This window comes from Cryptotermes secundus, unplaced genomic scaffold (assembly GCF_002891405.2).
Source record: "Cryptotermes secundus unplaced genomic scaffold, Csec_1.0 scaffold646, whole genome shotgun sequence".
In the NCBI taxonomy this organism is placed as follows: domain Eukaryota; kingdom Metazoa; phylum Arthropoda; class Insecta; order Blattodea; family Kalotermitidae; genus Cryptotermes; species Cryptotermes secundus.
Genome location: NW_019722433.1, coordinates 620,112 through 644,751, shown reverse-complemented (window position 1 = coordinate 644,751; position 24,640 = coordinate 620,112). Strand labels below are relative to the sequence as shown.

At 42.3% G+C, this 24,640-nt stretch overlaps 1 long non-coding RNA gene across 2 annotated transcripts in view; it reads right to left on the bottom strand.

Annotated features, from left to right (window-relative positions):
* Positions 1-21,352: 21,352 nt before the first annotated feature.
* Positions 21,353-24,640, bottom strand: part of LOC111861422 — a 590,763-nt gene continuing 587,475 nt past the window's right edge. For both annotated transcript variants that reach the window (XR_004512677.1, XR_002842242.2), the window contains exon 5: positions 21,353-21,759. This is a non-coding gene — a long non-coding RNA (uncharacterized LOC111861422). The remainder of the gene's footprint in view (positions 21,760-24,640) is intronic.

Here is a 24,640-nt window from a genome sequence, read left to right as displayed (position 1 = left end):
TATATATATATATATATATATATATATATATATATAAATTTTTAAATTCGCTAATTGGAAGGGGGGGTCCAGCTGGGTCCATTCGGCACGGCAGCCACTTATTGGCCAATTGTACCCTGATCCGGGTGATTATTATGATGGAGAATTTGGTGGAATGAAGATTGGCAGGGGAAACCGAAGTACTCGGAGAAAACGCGTCCCTTTGTCCACCAGAAATCGCACTTAACCAGACCCCGGGATCGAACCCGCGCCACTGCGGTGGGAAACCAGAAACTAACAGCTTGAGCAATGGCTTGCCCTCTCTCCCTCCCTCCCTCTCTCTCTCTCTCTCTCTATATATATATATATCGAGGAATGTAAGGATGTTCTCGCGGGTCACAAAAAGCAACTGACAGGTCTCAGTGGCCCGCGTGCAGCCAGTATTACTGTTAGACAGACTGTGAGTGTTAAAAGATTTGGCGAGATCATTGCTTCCATATTTGGGAAATTTAAAAGGATGATTCATAAATATTTTGTTTCTTGATTCATTTAAGAAATCCATATCGATTGAATGATGGGATGATTATAACAAAAAACCTCCCTGACTTGAGTCCGCAAGCGAACTATACCGACCGAGCGACCGCCGCTTGTCGGCGAAGTTAGTGTAAACTTTTGCGGATAGACGGTGTCACGTGGTCAGAGCAACGGATCTCCACGGCCGTTAATCTGGGGTTTCTAGACCGGAGCCGCTATTTCCTTGAAATGGCTCTTCAGTTCTCCTCACGAGGCTGAGTGGACCTCGCTCCAGCCCCACTAATTCTCAGAAAGTCTGATGGCGCCGGTAATCAAACCCGGGACCTATGGTTCTGTAGCCAGGAACTCTGACCACTAGACCACAGAGGCGGTCATGGAAGATCGTATACAAAATGAATTATAACTTAAACACACATTTCCAGTCTTCATGGTAAAGCTGCGTGCAGTACACGGCAGAGGCGACATGAAAAATCTCAAAGAAGAACTATTTGTCAATCAATCAACCAACCGCTCAATAAATCAATATCAAATTAATCGAGACTGAAGCCCTTAGAAATCATAAAAAAAACTCTCTGAGCAAGTTACCATTTATAACTCTTCAATTCCAATCATTACTCGGCTGCCAGTTCTGTCAGTTCAACGTGCAAATCAAAGCGACATTCGTACAGTTATGCCCCTACCATACACTCCAGAATTTCTGGAAAGTAGTCTGTTAGCATATGCAGCTCCCTCAGCTTCCTACTTAACATACAGCTCAGTAATGTTACTAGAAATGTAACTTATAGCAAGTGTCACGTAACTTCGAACAAGGCCAAGAGTAACCTTGAATGCGCAGAAGAAAATTTCAGACAAGGGGGTGGGTTCGAGGGCGTGAGAAGTGACAGGCGGACAGTTGTACTCTGTCACTTCTCACGCTCTCGAACCCACCCCCTTGTCTGAAAATTTTCTTCTGCGCATTCAAGGTTACTCTTGGCCTTGTTCGAAGTTACGTGACACTTGCTTTAACACTCTAAGAGATACCCGGTTCATATCTCAGTTTGGCAACCGGCTGTGCTGATTATCTCCATCCCCCAGACTTCTAAGGGGATAGTGACTGCCAGTCCTCTGGTTTCAAGTCGTGCCTCTTCACGGATGTCCACAATCCATCTTAATTCTCATTCTATGCAACTTACGTAAGATTGGAAATATATATATATATATATAGTATATCTGTCGCGGGAGCACGCGGTATCGTAGTGGGTTGAGGCACTCTGCTACAAGCTGGAAGGTTCGGGTTCGAGTCCCGATGGAGTGAATGTTTTCAATTGACTTAATCCTTAGAGCCGAACTATGTCCCTAAGTTCGACTTGGCCTCTAACAGGAATGGGTACCAGGAATCTTCCTGGAGGCTAAAGGGCGGCCGACGCGTAAGGCTGACAACCTTACCTCCATCTGTGAGCCGACTGTCTAGAAGATGTGAGAGCCTTAACCTCTCACAACCCTATGGGCCTCCACGACCTGTTACAGGAATAACTTTACTTTACCTACCTACCTACCTACCTACCTACATACCACTCGGTGCTACAGCCCTGGTCGAGTCTTGACCTTCTCTACAACCAGTCTCCACAACCAATGCGTGCTGCCATAGGAATGAAACCACGCAGGTTGTTAGGTTTCTGAATAAAATTCTTTTTACAGGATGAAGTTTCCAGTCTCATACCCAACCCATAACCTAGAGGACCAGGATATCTCTCGTAGTCTAGACTCTATCCTTCGACTTTTCCGGTATTGGTGATCGTACTGGTAGTTAAACTACTGCCGGCATAGCTCTCCAGGTCACAGAGTCACGCAAGCCCCACCACCACCACCACCACAAGGTGGAGACACCTTTGGGGGGACATCTTTACATTACTTTACCTTTCTTATATCAGTCGCATGTATTATATATATGATAAACGTGACAGATGGTTTACAATGAGATTCGCTCAAGACACATTTATTTAGATCCAAACTGAGATTTCGAAAATAATTATCATATTTTATTCAAATCATCTTAGTAAATAGATTCGGATTGATGCATTTGACATTTCTCGTTGAGAATTATTATCATTCTGTTTCACTGGGTAGTCCTTTTCTCCTTTTAATTCTGCAGTTTTTTGCCCGTTCACCCCTCATCAACAACTTTGCTCCTAATCAACCACAAAAACTGGCAAGAGCAGGCTTAACAACATCGCAAGCTGGCGAATATATTTTTGTTGTGTATTTGATTTCAATATAACTTCCTTTAACTTTTCTCCATTTTCTTTCCGTACCGTTGTGATGGCCACAAATTCTTGGCTTGCTGGCTGTATGCATTATTTATCACATTTTCGATGTCACATATGTCGATCTAAACTGAAAGTTTATCACTAATAGGCCTATACAGTGTAATAAATCCACTAACGTTAAGCAAAGTAATAAGCATTACATAAAAATATTGGATTATACATTCCAACTTGTAGTGTCTACGTATTCTTCAAATACACCATATTACTTACTTCTCATATGTTCTTACTCACTTATTGCAGATACACATGTCACATGTGAGTTGGAGAGAGGCAGCCCCAAAGTGAATATGTGGGCCGGCTTAATGTACGACAAGTTGATTGGACCTTTTTCCTTTTCGGAAAAGACTGTGACCGGACGTTCGTACTTGGACATGCTGGAGATGCATGCGCTGCTCCAATTACTTCCTGAGACTATCCTCCAACAAGATGGGCCGCCGTCACATTTCTGTCACCATGTTAGGAATCATATGGACAGAGAGATGGCTGGAAGATGGCTCGGCAGAAGTGGACCAATCGCTTGGCCTTCTAGGTCGCCAGATTTAACCCCGTTGAATTTTTTCTTTTAGGGTTATGTGAAGAATATTGTTTAAGATCAAAGACCATCAACACCTGAAAGCCCGCTTAAGGAACGCTGTGGCTACAATAACACCAAACATGCTTCAAGCAAAGTGGAACGAGGTCGAATATCGTCTGGATATTTTTCATGCCACCAAGGGAGCCCAAATTAAAATTCACTGAGAAAGTAATATACGCAGAAAAAAAAACTTGATTATTTCTCTTTGTAATGACATAACCTACAGATGTGTATAATAAAATGCTTTCTGAGATATAATTATTTTATTTTGAATACGTTTCATCCGGACATCCTGTATTTTGTTGCTAAATTCATCGTTTTGCACATAATCACAGATATTATATTCCATATATTTTGTTAAATATTCGTTGTATAAAGTCGAAAAATTGTATTTTAATTATATCAGTAATTTTCCTTATGAAGACCTATGAACTTTCTTGCACAAACGAAACTTTTCGATATGAAATTCGTGTAAATTGTGGGTTCTGTGTTTATTGCTTTGAACTAAAATTAAATTCGCTGTACAATTCCTAGTGTAGAGCTTCAGTGCCAGATTTAAGCAAAATCGATTCAGTAGTGATGAGGTTGGAACATAAGGGAAGACTAGATCTCTCCTATATTCATTTACTTAATGCATAAGGCATAAAAATGTCTGATTGAAGATTATTTTGAAAGATGGTTTGTAGATATGGGTTGGCCCAACCCGGTTTGGAGACTCGGAAGTGGATAGAACCGGCTTAGGTTTGTGTCCAATGATGGCTTTAAAATTGGCTACGTTAAATGTTTACGTACTTGCGAGGGACATGTAGACACAATATACTACAATACATCAACAACAAAAATCTCCAACGGTACGACGGAAATGACGTCACCAGTCTGCTACTATGGTACGGCACGCCGCTAGCAAAATGCAATTAGAGGTCACTCTCAATCTAACACTCGGACTCTAAGTCAGTCAGTCAGTCACTTTAAGTCTCTCTACCATTGTTCACATATTCCAGAGCTCGGAATGTCTGCTCTAAATCTCTCTAGAGTTGACATTCGTCCATTCAGCTAGTCACTCAGTCTGTCAGTGGCTAGCCATTTCTCCTTCTCTCTGTCACTCAGTGAAGTTAGTGAAGTTTCCAATGCCCACTCTTAGCAGCGCTAGCATCGGTCAGCGAGTGAAGCTGCCCGTGGGGCTCCGCCGTGCTAGATGCAGCAACTTGCATAGCCGCCAGCTGTTACAGCCCCTCTCTGCAGGCGGTCCGGCCGTGGCTCACCTTGATTACTAATTTTCCTCGCCTCAACTCACTTTTAATTGATAACAGAAATCGAACCGGGAATTAAAATGCTGCGTCACTCTAGCGATCACGAAACATATAACCAAGGGACAAATATGTCGAGTCAAGTACACCGCGGGAAGGTTAATACTTATAATTGATTCTTGTCTTATTTCAAGTACTCATTTAAGCCAGCAATAACAAGTTTCATTTTTAGACTCAATCCACTGAGCATATCTCATTTCTTCATGAATACGAGAATCTGATTTCCTAACAAGAAGAATTTTATGCAGGTCTGCACACCTCAATAGCTATGATGTCAACTTATAATAGTTACAGATCTAATACAAGAGTTTTCTCTAATCCAAAGAGTCAGGACCCGCTCTGGGGCCCACAGTCTCCTATCCAATGGATACCGGGGACTTTCTCCAGAAAAGAGGTAAAGCGACTTGGGCGTGAAGCTCGCTATTCACCTGTATCTAGTGCTGAGGTCAAGAACGATGTAGCTATACCTCCACTCCACCACATGCCTTCATGGCATAGTGTTTATAACCAATCACAGGGTCAACTTTACCTTTACTGTAATGATAATCTCAACGCAGTTATTTTGCATAGAATATTTTATATTACCGAACGGCATATTTAGTATAAGGATTCATTATCTTACTAAAATTTACGTTCCATAAGGAGCAATTTTTGTACTGTGACTCAGTTTCCAAAATTTTAATAAAGGTCACGGAGTGCGAGGTTGTGACGGCGGTAACAATAACAGTTCCAGCATTCTGGGCTCTATTGCCCTGTAGTTTGGAGAGATTCCTCATGACAGGTAAAGTTGTTCCTCTGATTAATTAATTAAACAATTTCATGAAGACGGATGAGGTAGTGAAAGTATTGTTCCACCACTCTTAACCTCGGCACTAGATGGAGTTGAGTGGTCAGCTTCACGCCCATGCAGCTTTACCTCTAGCGAATGGGCACCGGAACTCGTTGGATAGAAAGCTGGTTGGGCCCAGAGCCGGTCTGAACCCTGTGGAGAAAAGAATAACCTGTTACCCCTGCCGAGAATGGAACCCCGTAGCCCATCGCTCTACCGACCAAGGTAGACCCCCGTAACATGGGATTACAACCCAGAACACTGTACTCTTGATAAAGGTCGCCTATAATTCTGTTCCCTCTACTAACTTCTGTATTAATCGACCACTTTACATTAAGTTTGGCATGAATCATGCCAATCAAGTCCACCCCGCTTTTTAACTTTCTAATTTCCTGTCACAAATAGCATGAACATGGCGGCCGTGTAATCTCCAGAGGTGATGGTGACTGTGCTACCACTTGATTCAGGTAACATACACTTGAGAAATATGAACTTTTTGTTGAATATTTTGTGGAATGTAAAACAATAACCTTCCCCAAGTAAGGTCATCTGGGATTTGTGGTGGACAAAGCGGCACTGGAGGCGATAATTTCCGAGTAATTCGGTTTTCCCTTGCTATTCCTCATATCACCAAATGCTCCACATTAATTAATCACCTCATCATTTGACGTTATATAGCCTCGAAAGTAACAGCATCGTTAAATAAACAACTTATCATAAAACAGCATAGCGGCCATGCAAAATATATATATGTCTTTTAATCTGAGGGTGATAATTAAAACTGCCGGAATGTTCTTATGAAGATTTGGATGCGAATAGGAAAACACTGCTTACGGAGTATTTTTGTATGTTGACAAAGCCAGTGACAAAAGCTTATGAATTCAAAGTCGGTGAAACCGAAATCTGTACTAGTCTAAATTATTCACTCAAATATATAGTTTACTGTATAAATATTTTTTGTTAGTCTTTTTTTTTTCCTGTGGCGCTACAGCCCCAATTTGGGCCTAGGCCTACCGCCATGAACTTCTCCGTTTCACTTCGGTTTACTAGATCTTACACATACGGTAGGACCACTTGGGCGAGTGATCAGCTCGCCGCAAGGTCTCTACCTGTAGACAAACACAGAAAAACGCACACAAACATCCATGCCCTGAGTGGGATTCGAACCCACGATCCCGGTTTCCGAGCGAGCGAAGACAGTGCACGCCTTAGACCGCTCGGCTACCGTGACCTGCTGTTAGTTTTTTACATAAGTTCAACTATGTGAAGTAAATTATTAAAAAATTATTATTATAACTTGTGCTTTTAATTTTGTCTACTATGGTAAGCTGAGTGTTGAGCCGGGATAGCGTAGTCGGTATAGCGACTGGCTACGGACTGGACGATCGAGGTGTCTGAATTCGAGTCCCGGTAGAATCAAAATTATTCTCTTCTTCACATCATCCAGACCGACCCTGGGGTCCGCCCAACCTAGTATCGAATGTGTACCGGGGGCACTTTCCCTGGGTGTAAAGCGGTGGGGGTGTGAAGCTGACCACTCACCTCCAACTAGTGTCGAGGTCAAGAAAATATGGATCTATACATCAACTCCCCCTTACGTCTTCATGGCTTACTGATTAATTAGCTAAGCACAGGGACAACTTTACCTGTACCTTTTATGGTAGGCTGCATTCCTTAACACTTCACTGTAATTACAGCTTCTAGAATTTTACTAACTCATATGTCCTTAATACAAGTTAATTTCCGCAAAGCTTTTCCATCAATCTGCACAAGTTTCCTAATGTTTAGCTTATCGTCCAACATGTCCTTTTATTATTTATGTCGTAGTCACTTTCATAAGAAAAAGTCTCATCCTAAATAGTTAAAACGTAAAATGTAACCTACAAAAATAATTTTGAAAATGAATGTACATTTTTCTATAAAAATTGCTCTTTTAAATAATTATTCACCAATGAGTTCCGAATTTAACTCATTTCCTAAATTTGTATCCTTGCACCTCCGTTACTGGAGCTTTATTTTATTTTTCTAAAGTATAAATTTTGTAAAAGCAAATTTGCCGAAAACTGAAAGTTTCGGACCGTGACCATGTATAAAAGCATTGCATAGTAAGCAATATTTTGAATACATAATTTTGAGGCATATTTATGGTAAATGTCCGTATCAAATTTCACACCACTTTCTGTAATGATTCATTCCTATCGCTATAAAAAACTATTTTTTTTTCTCATGGCCCCAATATTTGTTATTTTATATTGTACGAGCAAAACAAAATTGCTCAATAAGGAATCCACATTTTAGAAGACCTATTACCGCACCTTATAGCCGGGATAGCGCGGTAGGTATAACGACTGGGTATGGGCTGAACGGCAGGAGAAGTCGGAGTTCGAGTCCCGGTAGGACAAGATTTTCTCCTCTCCACGTCCTCTAGACCGGTTCTGGGGCCCACCCATTCTCCTATACAATGAGTAGAGGGCCTCAATGCTCGGGGTTAAAGCGGTTGGGAAGTGAAGCTGACTACTCAGCTCGAACTAGTACCGGGATCAAAAATACGTGGATTTATACATCCACTCCCCCTTACATCGACATGGCGTAGTACTTAATTAATTAAACAGAGGGACAATTTTACCTTTTTATTATAATACCTTATTTTAAGTCCATAAAATTATTATTATTATTATTATTATTATTTTCTCATTTGCCATGTTTTTATTGCTAATTTTATGAGACAGAAATAAGTGTGACGTTTCGGAGACCTCCAGTGAGATGACGCTCATACCAAGTTTCGTGAATATCGGCGAACTGGATTAAAATTTTAAAGTTGGGACAGAGACTCTGGGATAGCATGGTGATTTCTTAAGCAGAGGAATGAAGACTAGGGACAGTAGAATTTTGTTGTGGTACTGTGTGTCAGTTTTGAGGCACCACATATCGCGCAACCGTAGCTGGTCTCCAGGTGAGAGCTACCACCATTACAGCGTAGCAGGCAGAAGCTTCTGCAGGCGCCGGTCTGGAGCTGCTGGTACCGTGAAATCAACGCAGCCCTGCCTGTATTCGTCTTGGTCTTGTTGCCTCGCCTCAATTTCCCGATTCGTCGCGGAGCCCAGGTCGGTCCCGTCCCGTCGTCACCTGGCAACGTCATCACTCGATCGTCCATCACCGGGCGCTCTGCGGCTGTCAACATCTCGCCCCCTCCTCCCCACGCCTCTAAACCCCGCCAATCATACCAACGATAATTAACCTGCTTTACCGAGCCACTCTGCCGGCCCAGCTGGGGTTCAGATGAAAATATGGGAAAAAATTATGGCTCTATGTACATCATCTGCCTAACGAATATAGGTCTTCTGCTGGGTCTGTGTCTTATTTCGAGTGTTTCACTTGGAAACGGTCTCGTAATTTGCAGCTGTTAAGGCGAGGTGGCACAGGTGAAAATTTTGCACAAAAGAGGCTAAATTTCTGTATCACGTAACAACAAGAAAAGTAAATTAGATAAGAGTTTTAGTTCAGAAAATCAAGAAACTACAAAACAGCACATATCAGAGATAACGTAACACCAAATATAATAACAGTTCCATAGAGGAACCCTACAAAGGAATGTACCACATACAATACTACTACGTCTGCCATAGCTCAAGCGGTTAGTCGCTGGTTTCCCACCGCGGCGACCCGGGTTCGATCCCGGGTCTTGTCAAGTGGGATTCTTGGTGGACAAGTGGGGCTGGGACAGTAGTCCAGAAGTAGCCGCAGTGCAAGTGTACCTCACTTCACACAGAATTTTCAAAAGTCAACGTATAAATACAAAAAAAATGGCAATGAGCACCATCAGACACGCTATGGCACAAGTACAACATTTATAGGGCACCATAACGTTCCTACATGTCACTTTCAGGTTATTTTAATATCCCAATTTTCAAAAACAATCATAACCCAACTAAAGAAGAAATCAACAACAAACTAACTATATTGTCAGGTGTATGGGTGACTATAGACGGGATTTTGGATTGGGTTTATTTCACCTTATACCTTCCCACAACTCGGGACTACTGGCAATACAGCGCTATCGCTATTCTGCACACTTTCCAGTTCACCGTTACACACGCACTAGGGTTCTCAGTCTTCACTAGTCCTATCCTGGCAACGGATTTATCACAGTCTCACTGGAACTTCAAATTACATGTGAAGTTTTCTTGGCACCGTTTAATTCCTTTCTTGCCAATTACGATCTTGTATTTGTGGGGCGACCACTCTGACGAGAGGACACGTCTGTCTTTTGTATATGCTGCTGGCCCTTGCCAGTGCAGTCCTTCTCGGGTCCGAGTCCCTTCGTACTCGCGACCATATTTTACTGTCTCAGGTTTAAGACTTCCCTTTTCGTCGCCTCTTACTACTCGCAGGGTCACGATGGAGGTATTCGACCCCGCCTCCACAAGGTTATCCTACATCGTCGCGTCTCTTACCTCCTTTTATAACTCCTCGGTACGGACCCAACAGAAAACAGTCTTTACAGCTCCGTTGCCTAGCAATGGGTATACATGTTACAATACATATATATATATATATGCGAGTACATACAAAATATGCATTACATGTACTCTTGCGGTATATACGTATATTTTGCCCACATTCTCACACTTACAGTGTACTGTAATTAAATTACTTTTATTGTTTGCATATTTGTATTCTCAAGTTTGTATCTGTATATTCCATTATTTTCGCCATATTATAGATAGCCAGTCGGATAATACGAATACTTATGAATAAGAAGTTCTGGGAAGAACTAATAGCCTACTTCTCTTCGATACGACACGGGCCGCACAGATAAATGCTCGTCCAACAATTCCTCTGTTGTTGCGTGTGTATTCATTGCCACGATAACTCTTTAACGAGCCGTTTCCTAGCAACGATAAGGTGATACACATAAAGGCATATAGACTGGTGGAGAAGACTTACGAAGTACGCTGGTGAGATGGGCCCTGGTGCCATGGTATTCATACCAAGTTTCATAAAGACTGGTTTAATCATTCAAAAGTTGATAACAGGGTTACATAGAGTCACAGACAGCATAGTGATCTCATAAACTTACTTTAATTTTTTCAAAATAAGGAACGCAGGCTACAAAGGGACTGATGTGATATAAAAATATGTGGCATGGCTAATGAGACGACTGATTTTTAAAAACGAGTACCACCTGAAGATGACCCACAAGAAGGATCGAAATATGTAACGGGTAAACATAATACACTAATAATATTAGACAGTTCTGTTGATGGCGAAACAAGAATCATACCAAATTAAACATGACACCACCGAACATCCGTGTACGAAATTAGCACTTCCGCTTTCTTCAGAACTCCGCCCGCGATACGCTATCCCGGTTTTCTTCAGCCCTTCCAGAAAGTGGAAACAAGGCAGCTAGTCCTACTTGGACTATCAGAAATGTAGCCCAGATATCCCTAGCCAAGCATTGTCAGACTAAGCCCAACGTAGGGGCCGTGCCATAGCTCAAGCGGTTAGTCGCTGGCTTCCCACCGCGTGCTTGTCAAGTGGGATCTGTGGTGGACAAAGTGGGGCTGGTGCAGGTTTTCTCCGAGTACTTCGGTTTCCTCTGCCAATCTTCATTCCACCAATTGCTCCACAAACACACTCACCTATCATCTGGGGCTGGTACAATAGGCCAGAAGTGGCCGTAGTACAAGGGACTTAGTCCAACCCCACTAGTAATAAAAAAAAGCTCAACGTAACTTTCAAAATCTTTATTATAACTTGGCCGGCCCAACATAGTATAGGCCAACCAAGGAGTACCGTAGTGAAGCTTGGCATTTCCAGCCGAAATCTCTCATAGCGTAAAAACAGCTTAGACAACAGAGCCGTATCTATTCTAGGTTAGCCAGAGCCTGACATTTCCAGCCTGGTCCTAGAACAGACACGTGGAGAGTAGTACAAATTAACGTAGCCAATGCCTATCTTTGTCTAACCTAAGCAGCTGGAACATAGCATATCCGTGCAGAGCCTAGTCTACTAGCAGTCAGACACCATAGAATCAGCAGGAACTTAGTCTAGCTAGCGTGGCTTATTCCATCAAAGACTGACTTCACACAGTTCAGCAGGAATCTAGCCATACAACCCGACCTTAGCCAGCACAAGTCTAGTCACGCTGGGCTAGAGAGCAGTTTGTCACATGACAGCCTGCATAGTCCTAGAACTGTCTCTTTTCGGCCTGCAGGGTCGCCAGTATAGCTAGACGGCGGCCTGACTAAAAGCCAGCCGGCGTAGTGCCTGGCCTGATGAGATTCCGGATTGCCTTGTCTCCGGCCTAACTAGATTCTAGAAATTGGCCTAATTATTATCCATCTTGACTACATGCTGAACAGACTACACGACACCCTGCAGAGACACCGTCATGTCTACATGCTAGCTTGCCTGGATGCCAGCCCTTTCAGTTGAAGCACACTCTAGAAGTTGGCCTGAGTAGTCTTACAAGGCGCGAAAGTAAATCCTGCCATACAAATAGCATGTAAGACAAGTCGCAGCCTTACAAGACGCAAAGAGACCAGGCAGGATAGCTGCCAGACATGAAGACGGGCAGATGTCTAGTTAGACCGGCGTTTTCTGAAGAAGGAGAACGTATGGCCTGGTGACCAGGCAACCTGATTCTTGCTCTCTCGAATACGTGTTAGGCAGTTCGCAGTATAGTCAGACCAGGGTCAAGGGTGGCCTATGTGTAGACAAGCAAGTATCTAGTTGCTGGATGTACTTCTACCCGGCTGGGATGAGAGCCTGTACAGTCCAGCAGGGCTATTCCTCTACCCAATCAGGCCCCTGCCCGGTTCGGCTGCGCCCCAGCTCAGCGAAGCGAAGGGTAAGAAGGTCGGAGCTAGTCACCATCCGACCTATCTAAGTGCCAGACTGGCCCATTATTTACCAGCCATTACCATCCTATCAATCACCAACGAACCATACCTAGTCAACATCCCAACCCAGAATGTTGGCAGATCAACCCTCCTGGTCGTCAGCCAGACAGGATATGTTGCCTAGGCACCAGACGGGCCCAGGTGGACCTCAGTCTCTTTCTTGATTATAGTATATGCTCGATTGGTGTGCCCTCGAGCTGCAAATGTAAGGTCACTTTGGCGAGGCTATTCCTTGCAAGGCTTAGACTTCCCTGGCTAGGGTCAGCTGACTAGGTTCTAAGTGGTTAATTTGGGTTTCGGCGTTATCAGGTAGGCTAAGAAAGCTGAGCTTGTTTAGACTAACTTGGCCTGGTTTGAGCTGTACCAGGCTCCGAATGGTTCTTACTGAATGCTGGTAACTAGTGTCAGAATGGTTGTGCTAAGCATAAAACCTCTGCTCTATGCTCTTGGTCGACCAGACAAGGCTAGTTTCGGCATATGTAAGGTAGAAATGTTACATTTCTAGTCCATACTCGCCCTAGTCTTCGCTGCCCTCCGTTTGGGGTGACTATTCCAGCCTAGTCTATGCGTGGTTCTGGCTACATATGCTAATAACCTGACCTGGGCCAGACAAGTCGGAATAGGATGTGGTCACGCTGCCTCGCTAAAACAGGGTGGACCATAACGGAGATGTGTGAATAGCTAACAAGGCTCGGGGAAGTTAGCTTCTGACTGGTTGATGAACAAGGCACGCAATGGTTCTCTGGATGTCTCTTCCAGACCAGAGAATACTAGGACATGCTGGATATCTAGGTTTAGGCTGGGCTCGGGTAAGATAAGCAAAGATATCCTCGATCTTGTCTACTATGTTATGCTTGTATGTATGTAAACAGGCTCTGCTAGGCTATGGTCGAATTAAGGAGGTTAGAATAGGCTTGGGCTATGTTAGTGTATGGCCACAATAGGATCGGACTCCTCTAAAAACATGCTAAGAGATGCTCAGAATGGCTAGACTGGCCTAGGCCAGTCAAAAGCTGACCAGACCATAAGTAGATAACCCTGAAACTATATATCAAAATAGATACGAGTAAGATCGGACTGGTTAAGATATAAAATTTGAAATTAGAATAGGTTATGCTTTGGCTGGATTTGTGCAGGGTCCTATCAGGCTAGTGGAAAGACGGGGTCCTTGATTAAGCGGTCTGAATGTCTAGACTATCAGGCTATGCTACTCTAGACAAACTTAAACTTGAATCTGTCTCTCTAATATTGGCTCGGGATAAGTACTAAGTGTACCCTGGATAGACTCAGTCTTGGCCAGGGCTTCCTGCCTGTTCTTAGCCTGAAATGGCATGGAGAGAGATGGCTGGTGTAGCCTTCCCTGGATTCACCTGACATTGGCAACATTTGCTTCCCTGGACTGATATAGTCCCTCCTGTTCTACGGTGGCTGGAATACCCGGGCTTTGAATGTTCGAGCACAGCCCTGGCAGACTGGCCTGGACTGAATAGCGCGTTATGACCTAGCCTATTGAGGCCTGCGCTCATTTTCAGGGATAATTTTGGCGTTCTTCTGTGTTTTCATATAGGACGGCTGACCAAGCTTTACATTTCATGCCTTCAACTAACTTGTGATGCTGGATTATCCTTAGCCTCCTGATTTTGCCTGGCTGGTTTATGAAGCCTGTTGAGGCCTGATTTGATTGGCCTATTTTGGTCTGGATTCACAAGTCTGATCTGGCCTGGACTAGGAGGTTTATTTGGCTGACCTGCTGCGGACTGAATGTCTTGGCCTTATCTTACTTCATGTGACTGTTCATTCCGGCCTGGTTTCCAGGGTATGTCCTCGCTGGGAGGTCTGTTTCCTCTGGCTGACCTTGTCTTGTCTGGCTTGCGTGGCCTGGACTATCCGTTCCCGTCTATATTGACTGGCTTAAACCCGGGCATGCTGACAAGACATAAACTGTCCTACACTAGCTGGTCTAACCTTGACTAACCCTGGCTGACTGGCAAGTGCGCCAGATTGGATCAAGCCAGCCATGCCACGCTTGGACAGTTAAACTATCTGATGTCATGACATACATCCCAGGCCTGGCCAACCAGCACAGGTCATACAGCGGCTGTCAGCCACAGCCAAGATAAAAAGGTCATATAACAGCAAACCAGCTGCGACTAGCAAAAATGAGACCAAAACTGGGCTACCCAATGACCCAACCAGCCTGGCTAATATGTAATATTAATTTTTTTTTCACTCTGAAAATTGAATTTGACAGTTCCTACACCAATACAGTATGTGCAACGTGGAACTATGGAACTACCACAGTACGTGCCTCTAAGTATAAATGCCATTTATCTCGTGGCCACGGCGAGACAGAAAGTAGAATACAATTTTCATATAATTATTTGTGATTGCCTGCTGACAAGAGGACACAACGTAAATGATGAGTGACATGTTCAGGAGGGGCCTCACTACAGGATGGCAGGGAGGCCATTGGTTATACTGCCTCGTCACTGGTTATAACAAGCTTCTGCACTGAGCAAATACACGCCACACACTCAAGTGTAGCTCCGGGAGGCAAAAAAGAAAAGAAAAATACAGCTATTACATGCCGGGACACCGAAATCACAGAAATTAAGCACTTCAGAATGTTGACACAAACACGGAAGTGATATTGAACACGACGCTGTGACGTAATGCAGAAGCTGCTGTCGTTCATACTAATACTGAACAGTTCAGTAATAATGATGACACTTTGGCAGTGTTTCTGGCATCAAATCCTGCCAAATTCTGCTCATTTTAAATGATGCGAGATGTTGGTTGAAGTGCACCTGACGATCGGGAAGTTATTTGCAACTCTGAATGCGGTAATCATGCAATGCCCAATGCATCAAATAGGCAGACTGACGCAAGTAGTGTATGAAGCTAGCAGGCCGACGAACTTACTGATCAATCTATTCATGACACATTTTGTTAGTTGCATCTGTCTCAGGACGGGAAAGAAACGAGTGAGAAAGAAGAGAACAAAGAAGACAGAATGATGGAACGAAACAAACAAATGACACAGAAATTCGAACAAAGAAGCAAACAAATAAAGAAGTAGGAAGGGAATAAGAAAAAAAAAGATAATGGGGTCAATTCCAGTCTTCGTTTACTTTAAAATTTAATTTTAATTGTAACATGTCGTTGTGTTCTTTCTAAAATTTTATATATTTGTTCTCCATTATCAGCAGCAAATTTGGATTCGGCGTAAGTTAGAACTGCAGCATACATGCTATCAATATACCATTTAGCATGAATTAACGTGAAATATTGTGTCATTTCCAAAGCAGGTACATGCTAATACTATATATGAAATATTTAAACGGATGTGTTCCAATAGAATGCAATAAGAAACAGTTATCTAATATTGTTAATACAAAACAGTGAATCTGTGCTGTGAATTATTAAGAATTTTAAAAACTGTTTTACACTGTACGAGTAAGACAATGTAAAACAGTGTGTACTTATATGAATTATATATTGATATATTTAATGCAGCCGCCATTCTGTTATTTTTGGCTGACAGTTGATGGGTGTTGTTTTAGTGGTACATTTTTAACCTATGATATAAAATACCTTAAAAGACCTAGTTGCACGTGGGAAAATAACATTAAAATCATTCTTATTGGAATGGGATTGGAGGATAGAGACTGGACTTATCTGCTTCAGGACAGGGATCTCTGGCGGACTCTTCTGAACAGGTTAATGAGCATTCTATTACGTAAAATGCTCGGAGTTCCTCGACTAGCTGAGCAACTCTTAGTTTTTCCAAAAAGACTCTGTCCTATCGAGTTAAAGAAATTGTATAATGCAAGATATGAGGTTTTCACGGCGGTGACTATGAAGAAAGCAGTTTTCCGGGATGTGGTGCCGTGGTGATATTGTGCTAATCGACGTTTCGGAGGAACGCATACAGTTTGGAGAAAGCAGTCTTCTGGGATGTGGCGTCGTGTAGATATTGTGCTAAAAGATTTTCGGAGGAACGTATTCCCTCCATCTTCAGGGTAGAAGAAAAAAAAGGAAATCCGCGAGGGAGGAACCAGCGTGAGTGGGTGCTGGTTCTCCCTCGCGGATTTCCTTTTTTTTTTCTTCTACCCTGAAGATGGAGGGAATACGTTCCTCCGAAAATCTTTCCTCAAAAGATCTCAAGCCCCTTGTGTATACTAATCGATAACTCATATATCACTACTACAAATTTCGGTGCTAAATATCACGCAGAGGAAGGTTCTTCCAATTCTGCAACACCAGACAGAAATATCGTTGTTCCCTTCTATGACGTGCTTCGGTTATCCATCTCACTCTTCTATTAATTTTAAACACTCCAAGGGTCACATGGGTCCCCATATACATACCAGAAAGCAAACACAGCCTCAGTTGTGCACCCATTCTAACGACAAACTTGCTTCAAACGAAGAGAGAGTGAGGAAGATGGCGAATGTGTAAAGTTTGTTTTCCGTTTCCTCCTCCTACTCTTCACCTTCGCCTCTCTCTCTCACTCTCTCGCAAAAAGGAAATTCTGTTCTCCAGCTTCCCAGCAACTCTTCATTGTTGAACAGGCGGGGGAGGTACAACTTAAAAATTCATAACTTCATTTCGCTCGCTGTAGCCCCTGGAGTCACAATGATGACAGAGTGTGGAGTGTTTGTATAAAATCTAGAAGGGGAGTACAGATGCTTGCATTACGCAAGGACATGCAGCCACAACGTGGGCCGACCATACTAACACATGTGTCGCAGATTGTACGGAGAAAAACAAATAAGGGGGTACCATAGAATTTTGTTTCTAGTGTTACAGGAATTGTAATAAAGAAAAGAACTAGCCTTTACTTTACTGAAGCCAAATGTATGCCAGGAATTTATAAGAGATTTAATTTGTTCTACTGATTCTGCTCTTCGGCCCTTACGCCTTGTGGCTGTGGGTAATGCTGACGGCGTTTGGGGGGTTCATACTGCCTCCATCTTTAAGTTATGGGTTCTGGGCCACTAGACGCGGGAGGCAGTGTAGGAGTCGGTGCTCACTTGACGCCAGTAGTGAGAGTCGACAGGAAGAAGTCGTGAGAACGGGCATTTATACGTTTAATTTTTAGCCATAGAAATATGCTCCATGGATATTTGTAGCAGATGAAAGTTTATGCGTAAAATATCTGCGGGTATGTGCATCTTTTGTTTTCTGTACATATATCTTGAAAAGTAAGAATATTTATGCTGGAAACACAGCGCTTAAAAATCACGTCAAAATGTTTATCAGATTGGAGAAACAATTACAAAATATTTAAAAAGCCCACATATTGGAATTTAAGAGTTTCCGAACTCTAATTCCCTGCTCAAAAGTCAGAAGATTTTCGTTAAAGGGATATTTCTCTTGCAGACTTGATATTGTTGAGTTAAATCTTCTGGTGCAAAAGAAGAGCATTCTTGCTATTCATTTCAACAAAATACGTGGGACGTTCTCTAAATATTTCAATGAAACACAAAAACATACTCCATCTTTAAGCCCTCAACAACATGTTGCCCGCTTTAAGGAGAATCAATAGTAATAAAAGCCCCAGCATAGCGTCCGTTGATAAATCAATGGAAAGGCTTATCATTTATTATACACAGTTTTGTACTATTAACTCCCCTTGCTCTTTCTTTTTCCTTTCTAGGTCTGTATGTTACTAACTGATAACCGACGTCTAACGCAACCTCCCACGAATAGCACATACAATACTAAACCGTCCCCTTTATACAGCGTACGGATACTTCACTTCATATATTCACATCAAAATGTTGTCACGTGTATTTGTGACTATAGACGAGGTTTGGATTGGATTTATTGGACCTTTCACATTCGCACCTCGAGACTACAAGTAGTACAGCGCTCTCGCTGATCTGCACAGTTCATCGTTGCACACGCACTAGGATTCACAGTCTTTACTAGTCGTATCCTGGTAACGGGTTTATAACCATCTCACAGTCACTTCATATCACATATTAAGTCTTATTTTCATGGCCTAGCTCCCTTCTTGCCGATATTCTGGAACTGCCAACTAAATTCAATTTCAAGTTCATATCCCGGTAGGCTGGCGTCTCGAACTCGACCTTATTCTCGACTCGACTATGTTCTATACCGCCGAAAACTTCTTTATAACCACTCTGTACGGACCACGCGGAATACACTGTTTCTATTGTTAAGAAGGAAAGTTCACTGATCAGCTGCTAGCAATGGGCGTATTATGTCGCCCGCGTTTGCTTCCGTGAGGGTGTGTTTACCGAGTGGTTGTTTAGCAATGAATATACACGTCACAATATTATTAATACTCACAAAATAGATGCGATGAAATGTAACAATATACTTCTTGCTCATTCATGATTTATTACGTAACTTATGTTCATGAAAGCTGTCAACGCTCGAAAATTCGTTGCTGTGGTAACGAAAATTGCTTAAAGACAAAAATAAATGTAATGCATACAAAACTTATGCATGTATGGAAGGATAATAAGGAACTTAACTGCGAGAATGCAGAATAGGAATTTGTGTTTCTGAAGTGAAAGTAACTATGGGGAAATTTAAATGCTGCATTACCAACATATTACTAACATTAAAATTTCAAAAAGCATTATACTGCTATATCCTGAAGTGGTGAAGGCATTATATGTCACATTGAACTGAAATACACTTAATTGTAAACTTAATAGTGTGACGGGCCAGAATGAAATAAATCAAATTAATCCACTTTAATATTATCCTAGTCTCAGTAGGGTCACTTTTTCCCCATCTCCACGTCGTCCAGTCCGGTTCTGGGGCCCACACAGCCTGGGGATTTTTTCCCCGGAGGTAAAGAGGCCGAGACTTGAAGCTCAACTCTCACCTCCAACTAGTGCCGAGGTCAAGAGTACGTGGATCTATACAACCACTCCCCCATACGTCTTCATGGAATAAGGCTTAATTACTTAAGCTCAAGACCAACCTTACTCTTTTTACTACCCATGCCCTGCCTATTTTACATTCCTTGATTTGATCGTTCTAAGTATATTTGGCAAGAGTAAAGTTATGAAGCCGATCACGGTAGCCGAGCGGTCTAAGGCATGCACTGTCTTCGCTCGCTCGGAAGCCGGGATCGTGGGTTCGGATCTGTTTCCTGTGAGGTACGAACTGAATTCTTATATATTATTCTTATACACTGCTGGTTACGGTAGCCGAGCGGTCCAAGGAATGTACTGTCTTCGCTCTCTGGGAAGCCGGGATCGTGGGTTCGAATCTGTTTCCTGCGAGGTATGAACTGAATTCTTATATATTATTCTTATACACTGCCGGTCACGGTAGCTGAGCGGTCTAAGGCATGTACTGTCTTCGCTTGCTCGGAGGCAGAGCGAGGCCATGCCCACACAAGGCATGGATATTTGGTGTGTGTATGCGTTTATTCTGTGTTTGTGTTGTCCTGTGTTTAGGTAGAGGCCTTGCGATGAGCTGATCACCCGTCTAAGGAGTCCTACCGTCTGTAAAAACGATCACGAAACTGAAACATCAGCTCTGTGTTCCAAAGTGGGAGTGATAGGTGTGGAAAAATAAAAGGTATGAAGCTCCTCTTTATACAGTTATTCCTTTAACAGTCATTTTAATAGCCTATTATACTTAAGTCTACGTATATTTCTCTCAAGTAGCGCCTTCCCTTCATGTATCTCAGATAAAATGTTCTTTGTATTTTTCATCTTTTCCGTGTGTACTACATGTCCTTCCCATCCGGCTCTCCTGGAACTTGGGTACATGGTTATGACGAATGTGAATTGTACAGTTCCTCATTATGCAATTCTTGATCTGAATGAGGTTATGTCACTTTCGCTTCCTTGAACGCTCTGCCTGTGGTGGAAGCACGTCCTCGTAACAGCGGCGGCCATCCATCATTTGGTCAGCACCTCCTCCCCGCCCACTTGTGACACTCTACAAGTGATGGTGCGGTCAATACCCAATTTCCGTGCCAAGATGAACGTGACACAACAAAGCAAACAGTAAGATGGATACACACTGGAAGGCACTCTCAAGTTCAGACACTTCCTAATGTGGAGATCGTGTTCAGATAATGTCCCAAGAACATCGTTTAAACGGACAGTCTTGGTTCGGCAAAATTGCCGTCTAAAAGCGGGGCTGGTGGAGGCGTTGGATGAGATGGCCGACAGGAGGGAGAGCTGCAGAGGGAGGCAAAACGAAGCAACACACTAAATTTAATGGTAAAAATGTAAAGGAATCCCTGTAAATGGCCTTGGAGGCCCCTAGGGTTGTGAGACGTTGAGGCTCCCACATTATCTAGACAATCGGCTCACAGATGGCGGTAAGGTTGTCAGTCTTACGCGTCGGCCGCCCTTTACCCCCCAGGAAGGTTCCTGGTACTCATTTCTGTTAGAAGCTGAGTCGATCCCAGGGTCATAGTGCGGCTGGAAGGAATAGGTCAATTGAAAAATATGCACTTCATCGGGACCTGAACCCGCGACCTTCCTTCTTGAAACATAGTGTCTCAACCAACTACGCTACCGCGTGCCCCAACTGTAATGGCAGAGAAGTGAAAATGTCTCTGTGTTTGATTAATTAAGTAATACGTCATGAAGACGTGCCAGGTTGTGGAGGTGCAACCCCAACATTCTAGACGTCGCCACTAGATAGGGGAGAGTGATGAGCTTCACGCCCCGGTAGCTTTACACCTGGGGAAATCGGCCCCGGTATCCATTGAACATGAGGCCTGGTCGGCCCCAGAGCCGGTCTGGACATTGTGGAGAAGAAAGAAATCTTTCCCCCGCCGGGATTCGAAACTCGGCCGTCCATCCCATGAAAACTACTAATATTGTGTGCATGGGAGGGAGTGACAAGCAAGGATATGCACGTAGAGGGAGAGACTGAAGAGACATCAATCAATTTAGCTGATAATAGGAACCAGATGTAAACTGTAATTTATAGAATGGGAAACACGAATTCTGACCATTACATCTTGAAGTCTGATTGTCCTCCGTTAATCTGAACACGTGTACATGTGTGTTTCTATGTATAGGCCTAACAATTTGCCACTTTTTATAGTAATCGAAGTCATCATTTTTTGTTGTTATTGTTTATATGATTTTTCCCCGGATTAGTATCTTGTCAGATCCTGATATGTTCTCCAGTATTAAAAAAGAAATAATTTGGTGTTTGCGTCACTTGAGATGAGGGGCCGGCCAGTGTGGATCTCCTCTTCCGAACACCGTGCAGGAATGTGCGCGGTCATCGTGCCTGCACTGCAATCGCCTCGCAGTCCCCGCGATATGTTCGGGTCGGCTCGGTACAGTTGTGCAGTAATCTGAAATGAAATTCAGTGAAACCTCTTTAAAATTGAACCTGAATTAAGAGAAAATTAGCTTTAATTGGAAAATGTATCCTGCCCCCTTAATATAGAGATAATATCAATGTTAATTTTCTCATAAATACGAGAGGAAGAAACCATAAATTTAAAATAAATTTTCTCCTTAAATATTTAAAATTTTCTGGTCAAATGAATTTGTTGTTTGTTGTAATGTCTTCAGAATTATAGAAGAAAGAAATTACATCGCACTGTGGTCTTTCGTTTTACGATATCTTCTTTCATTATAGGTGGATACAGTGTTTTGAGGAATTTCCATCTTCAGAGTCGTATATTCTTTCAGAATATTTATATTCAGCTCTCATAATGTGAATAAACAGCCGTGTAAACCTCTAAAGTTATATAAATAATATTCTCGACAAAAATAGCAGAGAAGTAAGTTCGTTCGTTGAGAACAGCGCATGAAGAATAATTTGGGGACCATTGGAGAAGGCAGAAAACGGAGAGGAAATTGTTAAGTTATCGGACTGCTCTTAGGGAATTACAAAATTATTTTATATTTAAAAAGGCGTTTATTTGAAGATGACTGTATTCTATTAATAATTCTCAATTGATTAAAAATTGCGTTTTTTAGTTAATAACGAAGCATCAGGCAAAATATTGTGACTAGAATGTGTTACCTTTAAAATGAATGCGTTTATTTTGTTGTAACTACTTGTATTATTACGTGAAGATGTACAATACAAGAGAGTGTAATGAAAGTTCCGTCACTGTTGTCATCTGAGCACATGTACTTAACATTTGTTTGCATTTCGCCCCGTTTTTATGAAGCCAAATTTGCTGTAATTAATATTGAACTACATTTATCCTTAATGTCCCACTTTATAGTACAAGCTCTAGTCTGAAGTTCATGTGGGAGCCAGAGGTTTGTTCTGAAACAATGGTGATAGGTTTAACCAATAGCAGCTGTTACGTGATTAACTGGGTCTGAAGAATGAGGAGTGGGATTCCCGATCGTGAAGTAATATGCTCAACTTACAGTGTTTACTTTCTGCTTTGGAGAACATTTAAGCTTCACGTGGAGATTCCAATTTTTTCACTTGAATGAAGAAGCAACTAGACTGAATTTCACTATATTTTAACAGAGGGTCGGGGCACGCGGTAGCGTAGTTGGTTGAGCCGGAAGGTCGTTGGTTAAATTCCCGATGAGGTGAATTTTTTCAATTGACCTAATATTTCCAGTAGCATTATAGCCCTGGGGTCGACTCAGCCTCTAACAGAAATGAGTATTTGGATTCTTACTGGAGGATAAAGGCCGGCCGACGCGAAAGGCTGACAACCTTACCGCCATCTGTGAGCCGATTGTCTAGAAGATGTGGGAGCCTAGAGGCTACTCACAGCCCTATGGACCTCCACGGCCTGTTACAGGGATAGCTTTACCTTACCTTATTTTGCCTTTAACATAGGGTCTTTAATAAACTGCGACTATGGTCTGAAATCCCCTTTCTGAAATGACAACTAAATTCATGTAGCCGGGTCTTTCTCGACAAACCCAGAGTGTCTCAGCTCCTAAAGAATTTCATGAGATTTTATGGAACCCATTTACTACTGTGTTTACAAAACCTGCCGCTTTTACCTATCCTCAGCCCGATGAATCCAATCCGTACCATGCCATCGTGATTATGGTATAAATCATAATTTTCCTTTTTAGGCAGAGAAAGCGACATTGTGCACATAATCTTCTCATAATTAAATAATTAAGTATAGATGAACTCTTTGGAAGTGTACGAGTAACAGGAATCTTCTTTTGGGGCGTGGGGGAGGCTTAAAGTGCTGCTCGCGAATAAGGCTAACAACCTTACCGCTATCTATGAGTCGATGTCTAGAGAAAATGTGGGAGCCTCGACGTCTCACAAGCCTATGGGTGTTCACGACCTTTTACAGGAATAGTTTTACTCTTACCTTTTACCTTTCCTAATTAACAGAAAGCGACCATAATAATAAATTATTATTTGCCTTCGCCTCCCCCGCCTTGTGACATGAACATGTGTATTCATCCGCCCCCTTTTCCCTGCAGATTCACTCAGGCCCCCGGTACTCACTCTCCTTACATGTTACCAGTTTTTCCACGTTCGGCTTAATATTCTACCCTGAAGATGGAGGTATAATGTTCCTCCGACACATCGGTAAATATCTGCCACATACCACGGTGTCGCATTTCATAAGTCAGTAATCTTCGATCAAATACAATATTTGCACTTTCTCTCAGACGCTTCGAGTTATGATGTTGCAATAAGCAAACATAAAAAGGTAAACAGCTTTCAGTTATTCCATAAATTAAGTTGGTTATAGATTAATATGTAAACATATAACCGTGTGACTGAATAAGCAAACAAACTTGTGGACATTTAAATAAATAAATAAGTTATTAAAAAGTAGATAAATTATGAAATAAAATGAAATATGTCATGTCTTTTCCTCCATATTTGTGCGAAAAAAGAAAAGTGTCATTAAAAGTAATGGCTTAAATTTCGGAGAGTAAGGGCTGTGATACATCTGTAAGCAAACAATTTTAGCAATATTAAATCAGTTCTCTTCTCAAGAAAACTAAAGGGGTGAGCATTCCATAGAACTATACCGTATTTACGCATGTATAGGCCGCGTGCGTGTATAGGCCGCAGCACAATTTTCAGACAGAAATTATAGAAAAAAAAACAATTTTCTTGGAATATTATTTCAGGAGTATTACACCCTGTATTACTAATTATGAATATATTTTTTTTAATGAAGTGTGATTTCGAATATTTCGAATATAAGCCGCACCCCAGTTTTCCTCTTGAATTTTTGGCAAAAAATGTGCGGCCTATACATGCGTAAATAC